General features: G+C 43.1%; 1 long non-coding RNA gene across 2 annotated transcripts; it reads left to right on the top strand.

The window, feature by feature from the left end:
• Positions 1-67: 67 nt before the first annotated feature.
• Positions 68-8,983, top strand: LOC310749024. Of its 2 annotated transcripts, none has more exons than XR_014541433.1 (3): positions 68-301; positions 4,592-4,698; positions 7,297-8,983. It is a non-coding gene; the product is annotated as an uncharacterized lncRNA (long non-coding RNA). The 2 variants fall into 2 exon arrangements; XR_014541434.1 differs by lacking the exon at positions 7,297-8,983 and adding an exon at positions 4,984-5,874.
• Positions 8,984-15,621: the final 6,638 nt, after the last annotated feature.

Below are 15,621 nucleotides of genomic sequence, written 5' to 3' on the forward strand. Positions count from 1 at the left end.
GGCGGGGCGGGGCGAAGAGTGGAGAGGGGGGGGGAGAGAGAGAGAAAGAGAGAAGGCGGGTAGCTTCCTCTTTCGTTTCCCGCTTGGGAGAGAAAGAGGGAAGCGCGCGAGGAGGATGGGGAAAGGCGCGTGCTCGCTGGGGGGCGGGGGCGCGCGGGTTTTTTGGCGCGAAGCAAAGCGCGGGAGAAAAGGCGCGAAAGCTTATTTCGCTTTTATTCCCTGAGGAGAAGCTTTCGCTCATTCCTCTAACCTGAAGGAGAGGTGTCTGGGCTCAAAGCCCGTCGCAGCTCTTCTCTCGCATGTGGGTTGAAACAGTGAAATAATAATAATAATAATAATAATAATAATAATAATAATAATAATAATGTGTGATGGGCAGTATCGTGTAGTGGCTACAGTGCTAGACTAGTGAGACCAGGGTTCAAATCCCCTCACTCAACCATGGAGCTCACCAGCCTCTCGGCTTAGCCTACCTCACAAGGTTGTTGTGAGGATGAAATGGAGAGGAGGAGAGCCATGTGTGCCACCTCAAACTCTTTGGAGGCTGTAATGTAATACTGTAAATAAAACTGGGAAAACCTGGGCGCAAGTCACTCCTTAGCACCACAGCACTTGTACATTATCTTCTGCTAGTCTAACTCATCTTCTTAACCTACCTCACAAGGCTGTTGTGAGAATAAAAGTGGGAGAATGTGTGCTTTTTTAATAATAAAAAAGGAAGGATAGGATTGAAATGAAATGTAATAACAAGCACTCTGCACATTGCTCAGAGGCACTTTCTTTGTTATAACACAATACTATTTGAGACTGAGCTGTGGTAAGTCTCGACACATGTAAAGCACCCTTCAGGGACAATGACCCAAGAGATGTGCTTTGCAACGATGTGTGAGAAGAAACTACACCTTTTGTATTTCATATTTATTACTTTATACAATATGCCTTTCTTCTGTGGTGCTCAATATAGCATAAATAGATTCCCACCAATACTTCACCCCAACGCTGTAAAGCAGACTGGGCTGAGAAGAAGTGACTCTCCATGGTCCTGCAGTTTTTGCAAGTGATTGTTATTCATTTGATTTATTTATTTAAAACCTTCATGTACCTCTGAACTGCAGTCATCTCAAAACAGTTTACAAAGATACAATGCCCCAAAAGTAAACATCAGTTATAACGACAAAACCAAACATAAAATGCCTGCTGGCAAGAGTGTCAGCTTGGCCCTGCGATCGTGGGTGCCTAGGGCCATAGGTGCCATGCAGCGTGCATGGCCCTGGCACCGAAATTTGTAGGTGCCCTGCCCCTTCATGGGGAATTTTGTGGGTGCTTGTGCACCCAGGACCCCAGGGAGTTGGCAGCTATGCCCACTGGAATAAAAAGGTCTTCAACAGGTGCCATAAGGGAGGAAGGCCTGTCAGACATCAACTGGAAAGGAGTTCCATAAAATTGGGCGCGCAATGTAGCTGGAGCCTCCAGACCAGGCTCAAGGGTAGCCACGCATAGAGCACATTGCAATAATCAAGTTGTGTTGCCATGTTGCTCTGCACTGTGAGAGGAATGGCGATGTAGCAATTAAATAATAATATTTTTTCATTTGCATTTTTTTTTACTTTCCGCAAATGCTTTGTACAAACTTTTTCTATAGCTTCAAATGTAATGATGATAAGAAATTCCCACCCTCCTACTCCCAAATTAATGCCCTGCCTTTGTTTTTGTTTTGTTTTTCAAATTCGAAACCATTATATTGCTAACCAGATACATTATTAACCACCCAGTGCCAAAGTCTTATTCGTATCAACACCTCCTTTATAACATTCCCAATATTCCTCAAGGCTGAATCCTTATTATTCCAATATGTTATAAAAATTGAGTGTTTTTTCTCACTGCCTTCCTTCTCGAAACATAATAATGCTTGTTAATCATTTTTTAATATTGCTTTTTAAAAATGTATTTAATCAAAACCATACAATTCAAAACCATGTAAGAAATGAGGCAGGGGTTCCCACCCTCCCATTTCCATCCCCACAGATCACTTTACAATTGCTCTCTGTGGACCACTTAATGATTTTTTCTGCTTGTTGTATCAATGGTAAAGCACTTCAGTAGATGCTGCGTGATTTTTAATGGTATTTTCACCAACACTCCATGAACCACCTGAATGAAGCTCATGGACCAACTGGTGGTCTATGAGTCACACGGTATGGGAATCCCTGAAACAAGGAAATAGAGAAAGAAGGAAGGAAATACAGAGAATAAAAATGAAAATTAAACTTCTCCCACACACAAAAAAAAGAGAGGTACAGATTTGGGTCATAATTCTTGGGAAGAATAATAGCATGTTGGTTAATTGCTCCCTCTTTTTTCCAATGTCCAGGCTGTGAATGTCATTACTTACACAGCCAGATTGGCAACATCTGTCCATTAGAGGGAGGCAGCAGTAGAAGTACTAGAAGTTTGCAGAAGTATAAAAAAAAAAGTTTAGTCCTATAGAATGAACCCTCAAAATATCCCAGTGTAAATTCTGACTGGCTGTTTTGTGTGGGGCGGAAAATCAGGGTCGGGGCCGTCCTGCCTAGCCCTGAGCTGGTGCCAGACACTGAGTCCTTGGAGGAGAAACCAGACGCTTCACAGGGCAAGAACCTTGAGCAACAGGCAGGGCCTCCTGGCACCAGGGCTGAGAATCTTCCTGTGGAGCTGTCTAGGTTGAGACCTGCTGAAGAACTTTGTCAAAGGAGGAGGAGGAAGAGCCACCTCTCAGTCTCTGAGAAGATTGGTGCCAAAAGGCCCAGAGTCCAGTCCAAAGAGCCATGACACAACGTACGTCTACAGACTTTGAGTCATCATGTGGCTCATGAGTAAGGGCTCTACTTGTGAATGAGCAGTCCCTAAAACTTATTTACTACCAAGCAGCTGCAGCTAGAACAGGCATCCCCAAACTTGGCCCTCCAGATGTTTTGGGACTAGAGTGGTACCTTGGGTTAAGTACTTAATTCGTTCTGGAGGTCCGTTCTTAACCTGAAACTGTTCTTAACCTGAAGCACCACTTTAGCTAATGGGGCCTCCTGCTGCCGCCACGCTGCCGGAGCACAATTTCTGTTCTCATCCTGAAGCAAGGTTCTTAACCCGAGGTACTATTTCTGGGTTAGTGGAGTCTGTAACCTGAAGCATATGTAACCTGAAGCATATGTAACCCGAGGTACCACTGTACAACTCCCATCATCCCTAGCTAACAGGACCAGTGGTCAGGGATGATAGGAGTTGTAGTCCCAAAACATCTGGAGGGCTGAGTTTGGTGATGCCTGAGCTAGAATGTGGTTTAGGAGGCCACAGAATATAAGGTGATTGGGCTTGGCTTAACTGAGACTATGCTGTACCTCTGTACTTTCTTGGACAACTGTTTTGGTAAAAGGCTTTTACCTCACTGAGACCCCAGGCTTTGAGAGAATCTTCTGGAGCACAACAAGGAAGGGAACAGCTGGAATTTGGGGCAGCAATGCTCCACAATGCAACCTTTTGTTGCAGGCCCCACTTGTATACTCAGTTCAAGGCAGGGGAGAGATCTGAATGAGGGACTACCTGATTAATTGCTCATTTTCATTTTTAAAAATCCATATCCCACTTCCCCCTCCACAAAGAAGCTCCTTGCAGCAGCTGACAAATCTATATGCAAAAATTATCGAACCATTAAAACCCAAATTACCAAACTAGAAACAGCAGCACATAAAGAGCAGAACTAACAATATATACATTAAGCTGCAACAGAATTAAAAAGCTTGTTTAAAAATGAGTGTCTTCAGTTGCTGGTGGAACACGAATGAAGAGAAAGGTTTTTATTCTTTTGTTATAATTTTTTTAACAGGATTTATATGCAGCTTAATCATCAAATCCTCTAAGCAGCTTACATAAAATATAAAATATAAAATAAAATTATCAATAAAGTCAGCAGTTAAAAAAAATATGCATTGTAAAATAATATGTACATATTAAAGTACATGTCAAATGTAAGTGTCTGGGTAGGCTCACTTAAACAAAAGAAATCTTTAGCAGCTCCCCCCAAAAAGTACAGCACTTTCCTGATATCAAAGTGCTGATCTTTGGTATTGATCCTGGGGCTGAGACTCAGCTAAGGTTAACTCTGCCTGCCCTCTAGTGGCTAACGGTAACAAGCCCACACCCATTCATAGTCAAGTCTTCTTGTTTCTAGTTCCATCTGCACCATACATTTAAAGCACTCCTGTGTCACTTTAGCAGTAATGGAGAATTCTGGGAACTGCCGTTTGCCCAAGGTGCTGAACTTGCAAAGCAACGATTCTTAGCACCCTTAAGAAGCTGCAGTTCTCAGGAATCTCCACGACTACTAAAGTGGTATAATACTACTTTAAATGTAAGGTATGAATGTTTCCTTTGTTAGGAGAGCTTCACACAGCTCTTCCTATAAGGAATTTTTAAAAAGCAAATCTATGTTGGCAAGATCCAAACATGAGTTGAACCGCATTTTGTTAGGGCAGAACCTGATTCTGACACTCACCAAAAACATTGTGGACTATTTGCAAGCCTCAAAGTGAATTCCTCCCTTTGATGTGACTTTTTGCAGGCCTCATGTACTAAGGCTGAAATAATGGCACCATTGGCGCAGACTACACTGATCCGAAGCCAATCTCTGTCTGTGGCTGAAGCACCCTGCAAGGACTGGATGATAAGGTTAGCTTGCGCAGAAACATTGCTTGCAACCCCTGGACTTTCACATTTACAGCCAACGGGGATTTTGCTGCTGATTACACCAAGATTGTGGCTTATAGTTTATGACCGAGCTTTGAAGTTCTGACATGTGTCAGCCAGCCAGTGAGGAGAGCTAAGTGCTAAACAGCAGGATCAAGTTCAACTTTCCTGGCTATTGAGCACTAGTGTGCAGTACGTGCAACAGAGCTTTGTTATGAGAACGAAGTGTTGTTCGGTATTAAAGCCATATGTCTTTTGCTTTGACAGGCAAGGTCAATACAATTGCGGAGAAGTCTAACATGGGCAATATGAGATATGGCACATTCTTTTTGCTTGGTGAGGCCAAGCGCATGGTGGAGATGGACAGATTGTCTAATATTAGCACCATCAGCCTTCACTGTTGCCCACATTTTGCTTTGTCATCTTAGTGCTAAGCAAAGATAAAACTTCAATTTAATACGTATTAAACACACTGCTTGAAAAATATAGCTGATGTTTATATGTTTATGAGCATATAACTCTTAATTTTGTGCAAACAGCATGCATCAGTTGTTTATTGGATTGAGGGAGGAAAAATCCTTTAAAAAAGCACAGCGCACACCAGCCTGCTGCTTTTGATGCCCATCAATAATTAGGCAGTAAAGGAACCAGATTTTTTTCCACAGGTTTCATTATTACTCATCCAAGCTGTTTTCACATAGATGCTGCCAAAGAAAACGATACCCATGCAACATATTCATGCAAGTCAGCTATATATTTCGTGACGCGATAAATATATTACAAAAGAGAGCTTTATAGCTGTAGTGGAAAGAATTTTTTTTTTTTTTACGTCATTGCCCTAAGGGCTGTCTGGCAAACTCACCATCTCTCTTCAGCCCACGGAATGGATTTTTAATTTTTAATTTAGCATTGACAATTTCAGCTGCCTTCAAAAGAGCTTTGTTCTTTTTGGAAAAGGCCTTTGTGTTCTAGTTTGTGTCATTTGCCGCGTTTGAGGCACTGTTTGAAATGTCTAACCCTGAAACTTAGGAAGAAAGATATAGGGCACAGATGGGCTAATAAGGCTGGATTTTTGCTCAGATGCCTGCTGAAGGCTTCAGCCTGCTACTAGCAAATACTAGGGAACCCCAAGCAAAATTTGTATTTACCTCCTAGCATAGGGCCAAAAGAGGGACGCGGGTGGCGCTGTGGGTAAAACCTCAGTGCCTAGGACTTGCTGATCGTATGGTCGGCGGTTCGAACCCCCGCGACGGGGTGAGCTCCCGTCGTTCGGTCCCAGCTCCTGCCCACCTAGCAGTTCGAAAGCACTCTTAAGTGCAAGTAGATAAATAGGGACCGCTTTATAGCAGGAAGGTAAACGGCGTTTCTGTGTGCTGCACTGGTGCTGGCTCGCCAGCTGCAGCTTCGTCACGCTGGCCACGTGACCCAGAAGTGTCTTCGGACGGCGCCGGCTCACGGCCTCTAGAGCGAGATGAGCACACAACCCTAGAGTCGGACACGACTGGCCCGTACGGGCAGGGGTACCATAGGGCCAAAAAAGCTCCAGTATGTGGAGACCAATCATGGCCTGCTAGGGAGTCCAATTTGGCCCTCCAAGCCACTTCCCCCCTAAAACCACACCCACCTGACATCACTGATGACATTCACTGATAGGCAGGGCAGGATGTAATCCTCCAATGGCTGTCCTGAAGGAACAGGACCACACAGCTTAGGCAGCAAGGTTTAATCTTCATTCATCGGCTGATGAGGACACTCAAATCTCCCCCTCCCCTCCTCACACTCCCAGTTTTCCTTTTTCCTTTTCCTATTAACCCTTAGGGCACATCGGTACCATACATTTAATTCACACAGTTTCCCACACTGTTGCAATGTGTTAAGGGTGCTGGGAATTGCAGCTCTGCGATGGCAAGCTATACTTCTCAGGATTTTTGGGGGGAACCATTTGCTTTAAATGTATGGTGTGGGTGTGCCCCCAGTGTCCCATGGTTTCTGAACAAGGGCAATTCTCACTAGGCTGGTTTGGTGAAAGGGCTGCCACCTGGGGAGTGGGGGTGGTTTTTATTTTTATTTTTAAGCTGAGACCCTCTAGTTTTTCAAAAGAATTTGAAAGCCTTGCTATCACTTCATCATTGCTCCTGCTCTGAAAAAAGTCCTGGAACTATGCTCGCCTGCATTCACCTCAAGGCAGGCCCATCCATGAGGCCAAGGTGAGGTGGCCACCTCAGGTGGCAGGATCCACAGGGAGCAGCTGTTGATCTTTCTTTCCCCACCTCCTTTGTTCCTGATGCAGATCTTCCCTCATCTCTTCTTCCCTGGCAGGGAACAAGCACCATTTTGGGGTCCACCTCAGGTGGCAAAATGTCTTGGGCCAGCCCTGATTCCTCTTCACTATGCCAGGGATTTCATCATGAATTCATCGTGTCCATGCTATACTTTTCATAGGCTATTCCTATTAATTCTTCTTCTATATATTTTGTTATCTTGGACTGAGTATGGATTTTTTTTTCTTCAAAATGAAAGCCTGTTTCCTTTTATTAGTAAACCTTTTAGAGGATACTTCATTTCTGTTTTTGCCAATAGCTGGTTTGAAGAATACTTATGAAGAACATGGGCATTAAGGCAGCTGATGGACTTATTCTGTAGGAGTGTTCGCTGGCGCTGTGTGTACCCTGAATTGCAATGTGAGTTGGGCTGATTCATGGAAGGTTCTCCACCCCCTCCCCTCCCCAACGCTGTCAGCTTGGTCTCATTTCTCTGGAAAAACCTTCCCGAAGACTCTCTGCCTGGGAAAGAAAATCACATCCCCATGGCTCCATTTTGGAAAAGTCTACAGCCCTGCTTGGGACCCTCTGGCCCTCCAGATATTTTTGGAATCCCATCATCCCTGAGCTCTGACAACACTGGCTGGGGTTGATGAGTGTTAAGAGTTCAACAACTTAAATTTTAAAAATGCTCAAAATGTGCAATATAGCCTTGAATTCTGCCTCCAGCCTTACATCCCACTTTCCTTCTATCTTTCTTCCTGTACTGCTTTTGTTAGTGACTGATGATGAGAGAGTTATTTCTTCACCCCCGTTACATTCACAATGCCAGAACGTCAGGTGTTTGGCCATGATGTGTCGTCTGCTTCCTCTTGCATTCTAATGGGCATTACAAGGAAAATGAATGCTGGCAGCTCTTCAGGGATGCTTGATTAACTCAGAAAGCCACAGTTTCCACACAGTGCAATCTCTATAAAGAGAATTATCTGCGTTTCTTTCATTCATACTTTGGTCTCTTAATCAAACTATGCAAACTAAAGAAACAAAAGGAGACGTTGATCTATTAACAAAATGCCAGCACTGCAGTCATTGCCATAATCTGATTCCAAACACTCGCACTTTCCAAGGGCGCAAACACACATTTCTAATTACTACTAGGTGACTCTTTCCTGCATGACGATTATCTCCAGGTAGGAAAACTTGTGCACAGCTTCACATACAATCAAGCTGGCACCCAGGAATTTTGGACAGAGAGGGCTTATGTGAAGGACATGCAATATACAAATGTGACACTAGATGGCGACAGTGAGCTATGACAAATTCAATGTATTTTTCAAAACTTTTTTTAAAAAAGCATTTTCACAGCATTTTTTATATGTGTGTAGATTCCACCCCTGTCAAGGGCTGTATTTTCCTTTGGGGATAACCCATCAGGGACTGCAGGCCAATTGTGGACGGGGTTAAAGCCAACAGAGGGTGGGATTAGTGGTGGGGGGATAAGGCCACTTGTTTCTCTCTCTTTTTCTGCCACCTCTTTTCCTCACCCCAATAAAGCCTGAGGCCACAGCCTTGCTAAAGCTTATCTGGTCAATGCCTAGAAGAGTGACTGCCTGGGAACTACAGGTATGATGCTTTGGGTTTCACAATGGAAGAAATGTGGGGTGTAAATGCCTAAGGGCTCCCCAGAATCTAGAGCTGGCCCTGGTAACCTGTAGTTTAGCCAATGGCTGTTGCAGAGAGGATTTTCTCAGTGGTTGTTCTCCAGTTGGCTGCCTAGTTCCCCTCCTTCACTGAATTGCTATCTTGTTAATTGCTTCATAGATTTAATCTGTTTAGTATCAAATGTAAGACACCCTTTGTGCCTTTTGCTGCTGCCAATTGTTCATTTAGGCTGTTTCCTTATCTTACAGGTGGCTTATTCTAGCAATTTTTTATATATTGATTTGTTTAAATTGTTCCACATTGATTGTAAGCTGCCTCGGGCACATTTTATGGAAAGGAAGAATATTAAAAAGAAAACCTTAAATAAATGAAATTATAGTTAATGGAAGGAATTTCACAAGCAGTCTCCTTATTTGTATTCCATGTGGTCACACATGCGTTTGCAAATTGTTCATAATTTTATTTAGAAAGGGCATGGGTTTGCCAGAGCTTCTGTGAAAGCAGCTCTTAGTTAAATCTAGGGAAGTGTGAAAATCAGTCAGATCAGATGTACATGTCTACAGTCAATCTCTCACTTGCCTTTAAGTTCTTTTTTCCGGTTTGTGTGGGCGCTGGCAGCTAATGCAGGTTTCAATCAAACGTCAACAAGCAAAATTCCTCCTGCCCTACAGACAGCCACAAAAATGATTCAGCGATATATTCACACTACAAATTCATTTAGACCCCTGTCCAGACTCGATGAGGCACAGCAAGTTGAGGGCATCACATTTCATGTTCGTGAGATTCTTTTGTTTTTGCCAAAAGGTATCTTCAAATGTGAAACAGCATGCTCTTAAAATTGGAAAACAACATCTAATGGAGGGTGGATTCAATTTCTGCCCAAAGATGGAAAAAGTGTCTAATTTAGACATTACTTCCCAATTTGGTAATGAATTGCATCTAATTGCCTCTTAGGGAGAGAAAGACATTATGGCGGCAGACCTGCGCCATGTCTGCTCTAAGATTTTCTATAAAGGGAATAGTGTGATTTAGAGTACATCCAGTAGGAGGGGTGCATATCCTTCCCCCTCCCCGGTTTTTCTACCTGAATTCTTTAAGGTAGCTATGTCAGGCCTTTTTGCAGAAGAAACAATGCTCTGATGGTACCTTGTAGTCCAACCATGTTCTTGTTGCAGAATTTTGCTTTCATGGACTAGTGCTCTCTTTGTCAGATGTGTGAGAAGTGTTCTGCCCTCAGTCAGTAGAAAAATGGGGCATGGCCACAGATGGAAAAGGGTGGTACTTAATGGGTATGTTTAAGAAGCACAGAATAACAGTACCAATAGTAAGAAGGCATTGTTTTCCTTTCTGGTCTGTATCCATCGTATACAGCAATGTTTCTGTTCCACGGCAGTTCACCTCCTGCCAAAAATTAATCTATTCATCCCACTGCATGCTATGGCAAAATTATTTCACTTACACAATTAATTAAATAAATTACATTGTGTGCTACTGACCAACAATAACAGACAAGACAGCGTACTGGGATCAAATAAGACCACAACTTTTTTGATTGACAGGTGTCAGAGGTTTGGCATAGGCATTGGGTAATACCATGAACTTCCAAGCCCACTGGCTGGAAGTAAAACCTAGGTCAACCCGACAGCTGGACTAACATCAACTAGAAGCACCCCCTGTGGGATCGCCATTTTGAGGCCCCAGCCACTGCCGTGGCAACTCCCAGATTCCTTTAACTGGATACCCATAATTTGGAGGGGCAGGCAGTGGCTACAACCTCCCCTCCAACCAATACTAAGGCTTTCCCAATGCCAAAGTTGTGACGATTGCTATGAGGTAGGCGAACCCACAAGGCGTAAGCCAATTTGCCTGCCCCTGATTGGCTGAATTTGAGTAGGTCTGAATACAAAGCTTGACTGGCAAGACAAGGCTAGGCTAGGCTGCCTTGCTGGCCAGGGAGCCACGCAACAAACAGGGGACATTGGGACCCAGCACATTGGGACCCAGCTACAATTTTGCTACACCAAAAGGTTTAGCGGACTTGTCATTATGTTATTTCCTCTCAGTTCAATGGAAAGGAAATTCAATGTGAATGGGTGGGGGGAGGCATTATCAATTACATGTCATTGCAGACTGAAAGCAGTAACAACAACAAATACCAGTTTTATTCACAGGTATTTGATTGATTTCTGTTCTGGACATGGAATGAATTAGCAAACGTCAGTAATTTCTACTTCCACTTGCATTTTTGTTGGGATTCTCTGACATCCCTATACACCAGTACATTCAACCTCCTATTCCACTTAAGAAAACGAGCTAGTTTGCAGTTGGCAATTTTCATCTTTGTATGTCAAAAACAAAGACACTGCAGCAATGGGTTGATGGCAGCATTGTTGTTTGCACTAGAAATGTATTGCTGGCGATGAATGCTTCAGTTAGGGCTTTCAGTACAAAAGAGGTGGAGGAGTAGCAAGGACAGCCCCAAATGCAGATTCAGCATGAGGCAGAAAACGCAGGGACCATATAGGCTTTCAAAAGCAATTAATGAGGTCCATGGAACAGTCAGATCCTTTCTGCAGCCTCTGCTGACCCTTCCACGTCTTAGCATCATCTGCCCAGTCAGAATGCTGCTCTGAGATTGCAGAGAGTGGTTCAAAAGAGTGTTTTGATCCATATTGCTCATTGTAAGTGAAAGACAACTTCACACAACCAGGAAAAGCTGGGAAGGATTTCCTGAGGTTTAATGAGCAGTAATAGTTTGCTGGCAACAGGCTCAGCCTGCCTCAGTGCTTGCCAGCTCTTCATGGGGTTTCAAGTACATTCTTTGCTTTCTCTATGGCATATCATATTGATGGAGCCTGGGAAAGGCCATCAAAGCCTGCCTTGTCTGTTTGACTTTCAGACAGGGATGACGACAAAATTCAATTCCGTTTGTATTTAAAAGTGAACTCAACCTAATCTGTCTTCCCCAAAACAATACATGAATCAAAACATAGCCATCCTTCAAAATTTTCTAAATTTTGCAACACAGTTCACCACCAGCCAAGTAATGTGTACAAAATGCATATATTAGGAGAAAGCATGCACACAAATGCATAAAATAACACAAAAGTGCATTATATTAGGGGAAATTTATCTGCAAAAAAAAATCTGTATGTTAGGCAAAATTGTATACACAAATGTGTTATAGGTGGGGCGGGATCACAAACTGATAAGGAATGTGGAGAACTGAATTTAAGATTAGATTAATGAGAAATGGAGAGAACCCCACTCACCCATCCCTACTGTCAGAAATTTAAAAGCATAGAATAATATCATGGTGACAAGCAACCACAAACCTTCGTAAGATTTTATTTGCCCGCATTTAATTATTTATATAAAAATAAAAGGCAACTTTTCAATTCTTTCAATAATAATGAAATAATAAACAAAAGCATTACAAGAAAAACAGATCGAAAAATAAATCAAACAAAACTGTTACAAAGCAAAGCGGCATTAAAACCTAAGGAGAAAGCATAAACACAGTAGAAATCTGTCTTAAAATACCTGGTTTGTGACTGGGTGAGGTTTTTGTAGTATCCATCTAAGAACAAGAAGAGAAAGTACTTAAGTGGACCTAGCTAAGGAGGGAATTCCACAACTGCGGTGTCAACCACCTTGAACAACCAAGGTGTCTCTGTCCCTGGTACCCATCACTTGGACCTTAACTAATAATAATAATATAATAATAATAATAATTTATTATTTGTACCCCGCCCATCTGGCTGGGCTTCCCCAGCCACTCTGGGCGGCTTCCAAAAAAATATTAAAATCCTCTAATACATCAAACATTAAAAGCTTCCCTAAATGAGAGGCCAGAGCACTTAGCCTGTGATGCTTCTCTTAAAGCCACACAGGCTCATATGAGAACATGTCTAGTGTTAACCCTGCATTCCCTTCGCCTTTGGCTTCAAGATTCCTCATACTCTGAAGATGAGGAATCTGAGTCCACGATCATGACAACTACCTGCTAGAAAGAAATGAAGGGTGCTGAACACTCAAATAGATGGAAGTTGGTGTACAGAGCTTTGACCTTCATGCTCATGGTAATTGTTTGTGTCTGTGCACAGCTGCAGTATCAAGTGATGATGTTTACAGTTGGGATGGGGCAGGACTTGTAAGCTATCTTCTCCAATCCCTGGGTCCATGCAAGAAAGCCAGAGTTAAACATCCCCAGCAGAAATCTGGAACCTCCAGATTTGCTGTAGGCAAATGTTTGGCTGTAACCAAAATTGCTTTGAATACTTCCGGCATTGGGGGGGGGGGGAGAGAGATAGCCTGCCTTTTCCAAACTCCACCAGCAACTTAGCCAAGTCACTCATCAGAAAATTTTATTATATATTCAGTCAGCGTAATATTTTCCCTCTGATCTAGTTCCCACGATCAGTTCCACATCAATCATAATAACAGTTCAGATGGCTGAAAACCCACACAGCCTTCTGTGCTGTGGTTCCTGTTTCATTTTGAACAGAGGGGGTTTTTTCCCCCCCTACTTATCAGCCGAAACACTGGCATCTGTTGAATATCACATTTCGTTGCAGCAGGAGAGCTCTCTGTGTAAAGCGTTGCAAAAAGAAAAAGGCGCCCCTAACGAAGATCTTCAGTTCTTTCAGTGTCACTGCCACCACCATTTATCATATCAAAAACCAAGCTGTGAACTGGTGTTGGCTCAATGAATTGTTCCTCTAGCTTCCCATTCTTGCCCAATTCAATTGCAGGGTGATCAACTTACAGTGCAATGCTCTGCATAGATACTCAGAAAGAAGTCCCATTGGGTTTAATGGGACCAACTTCCAAGCATGTACAGGATTTCAGCCTTACAGTCTGATCCTAGCTTTATTATTGCTTCAATTACTAAGCTACAAGTGTAGAATTCCGCTACTATATATTTAAGGTGCATCCTATGCTAAGAAAATTACTTTCCCTGGAATAATTACAAGGTAGTTTACAAAAACATGAGCAACACATGAGCAATCAGGGCCGTCTTACCCATAGGCACCAGGGATGTGGGGCACCTGGGCGTTGGGCTCTCAGGGGCGCCAGGCCGAGAGTTCGGGGCCCAAGAGTTGAGTCCGGGGAAGAGCCCATCTGTCAGCCAGAGTGCCGCAGAAGGCTCTTCTGCTGTGGGTGGCTCTGCGCCGCACGTTTGGGGGTGACCGAGCCAGCGAGAAGCTAAGGCGGCCAGCCGGTTCTTCCCTCCTGCATGGCTGGGACTGGGCAACCGGGCGGGGGGGGCGCCAGGCAGATCTTTGTACCCTGGCGTCACATATGCTTAAGGCAGCCCTGTGAGCAATACACACATACAATAATGCAACAATATGTTCAGATGCTATAAATTCAGATAAACAAAAAGATATCCAGAGGTTCATTAAGAGCTGGAACTAAGAATTAATGACCTGGAACTGCATGAGTAAATAGATGTATTTTTAACAAGCAGCAAAAGACCAGTCCTATATTGTTGTCATACCTCACCCTTTAGTTAAAAAAAAGGCAGTCAATGCGAAGATGGCCCTTGCCCTCAGGCTCACAGTCTAAAAGGACATGGCACATGAGGAAAAAGGAGTGGGAGGGAAGAGAGAAAAGCAAGCTCCAGCACAAGGTCTTAAAGTTACAACCAATGTCATTGGTGGTTCTGCTACACTTCCAAAGGGAGATGATTCCATCAATAGCTGTACTCTGCTCACTATTTATACTGTGATCACATTTTTGCTTTCATCAGTTGCTAAGAGTAGAGCAGGCCGGCTTGCTTTTGGGCAGATGGAGCTAAGGAAAGGGATAGTATTGAGAAGGAGAGTGGGTAGGGCTTATAGCACCACTGATCTTTTTTAAAAGAAAAATCAGTAATCCGTATTAAAAAAAACCTGTTATGATTCATTCTCTGATACCATGCATATTAAGGCCTCGTGTGCACTATACATTTAAAGCAGTGTCATACCACTTTAAACTGCCATGGGTTCTTCTTCCAAAGAATCCTGGGAACTGTAGCTAGTTAAGGATGCTGAGAATTATTAGGCGACCCTTCCCCCCCCCTCATAGAGTTACAATTCACAGACATTCTTGCGGAGAGGGATTGATTGTTAAAACCATTCTGGGAACTGTAACTCTGAGAGGGGGAATAGGGGTCTTCTGACATTTCTCAGCACCCTTGACTACAATTCCCAGGATTCTTCAGGCTAAGCCATGGCTGTTTAATGTGAGATAGTTTATTCTGATATTGCTTTAGATGCATAGTGCAGATATGGACTAAGATGGCGGGTAGCAACCTTTACACATGTGTTTCTCTAAGTAGGTATGTCATGATTTGCTCCTGATAGACATTCTGTTGATATTCATCATCAGACATTATCAGACATTCCGTGAACAAAGTATCCAAAGAAAACTACAATTCCTCAAAAATGAAATTGGTCTTGAGACTGCCAAAAGCAACTGAAAGGATTTTCTCAGACAGGGTTTAAAGATTCATTATTTGCTTTGTATTTATTTAGTTGTAAGTTTCGCACACAGAGAAGGAGAAATTGGGAAAAACCCAAAGCTTTGCAGTGCCTAGAGCGAAGTCAAGATGTTTTTACTTTTTCCCATTGCACACTGAGTATTGCAATACTCTGCTGCAAATTAATTCATTGAATGCCAATAAGAATCCCTACCGGCAGCCTGAATGCCAGAGGAAATTATTGTAAATACTGGTTTAGAGTCAAGATCTAGGATTGTGAAACTGACTATTTAAAAGCAAAGGCAAGCACTAAATATGTTCAGGTAACAGAAGCAATCAGGAAATTCATCTGTAGATCAGGCAGGAACCTGGACAATAGTCAAAGAAGAAAGAGTGAGGCAGTTGGAAAGAGAGAGCCAAGGGAAGTCTGACGTAGCAGCAGTCAGAATTTCCAGGACTGTGCGCTAATTTTGCACGCACCAGGATTTTATATATAGCTTTCCCTATGGAGCCCTC

Source organism: Podarcis filfolensis (genome assembly GCF_964270895.1).
Source record: "Podarcis filfolensis genome assembly, chromosome: 14".
Classification (NCBI taxonomy): domain Eukaryota; kingdom Metazoa; phylum Chordata; class Lepidosauria; order Squamata; family Lacertidae; genus Podarcis; species Podarcis filfolensis.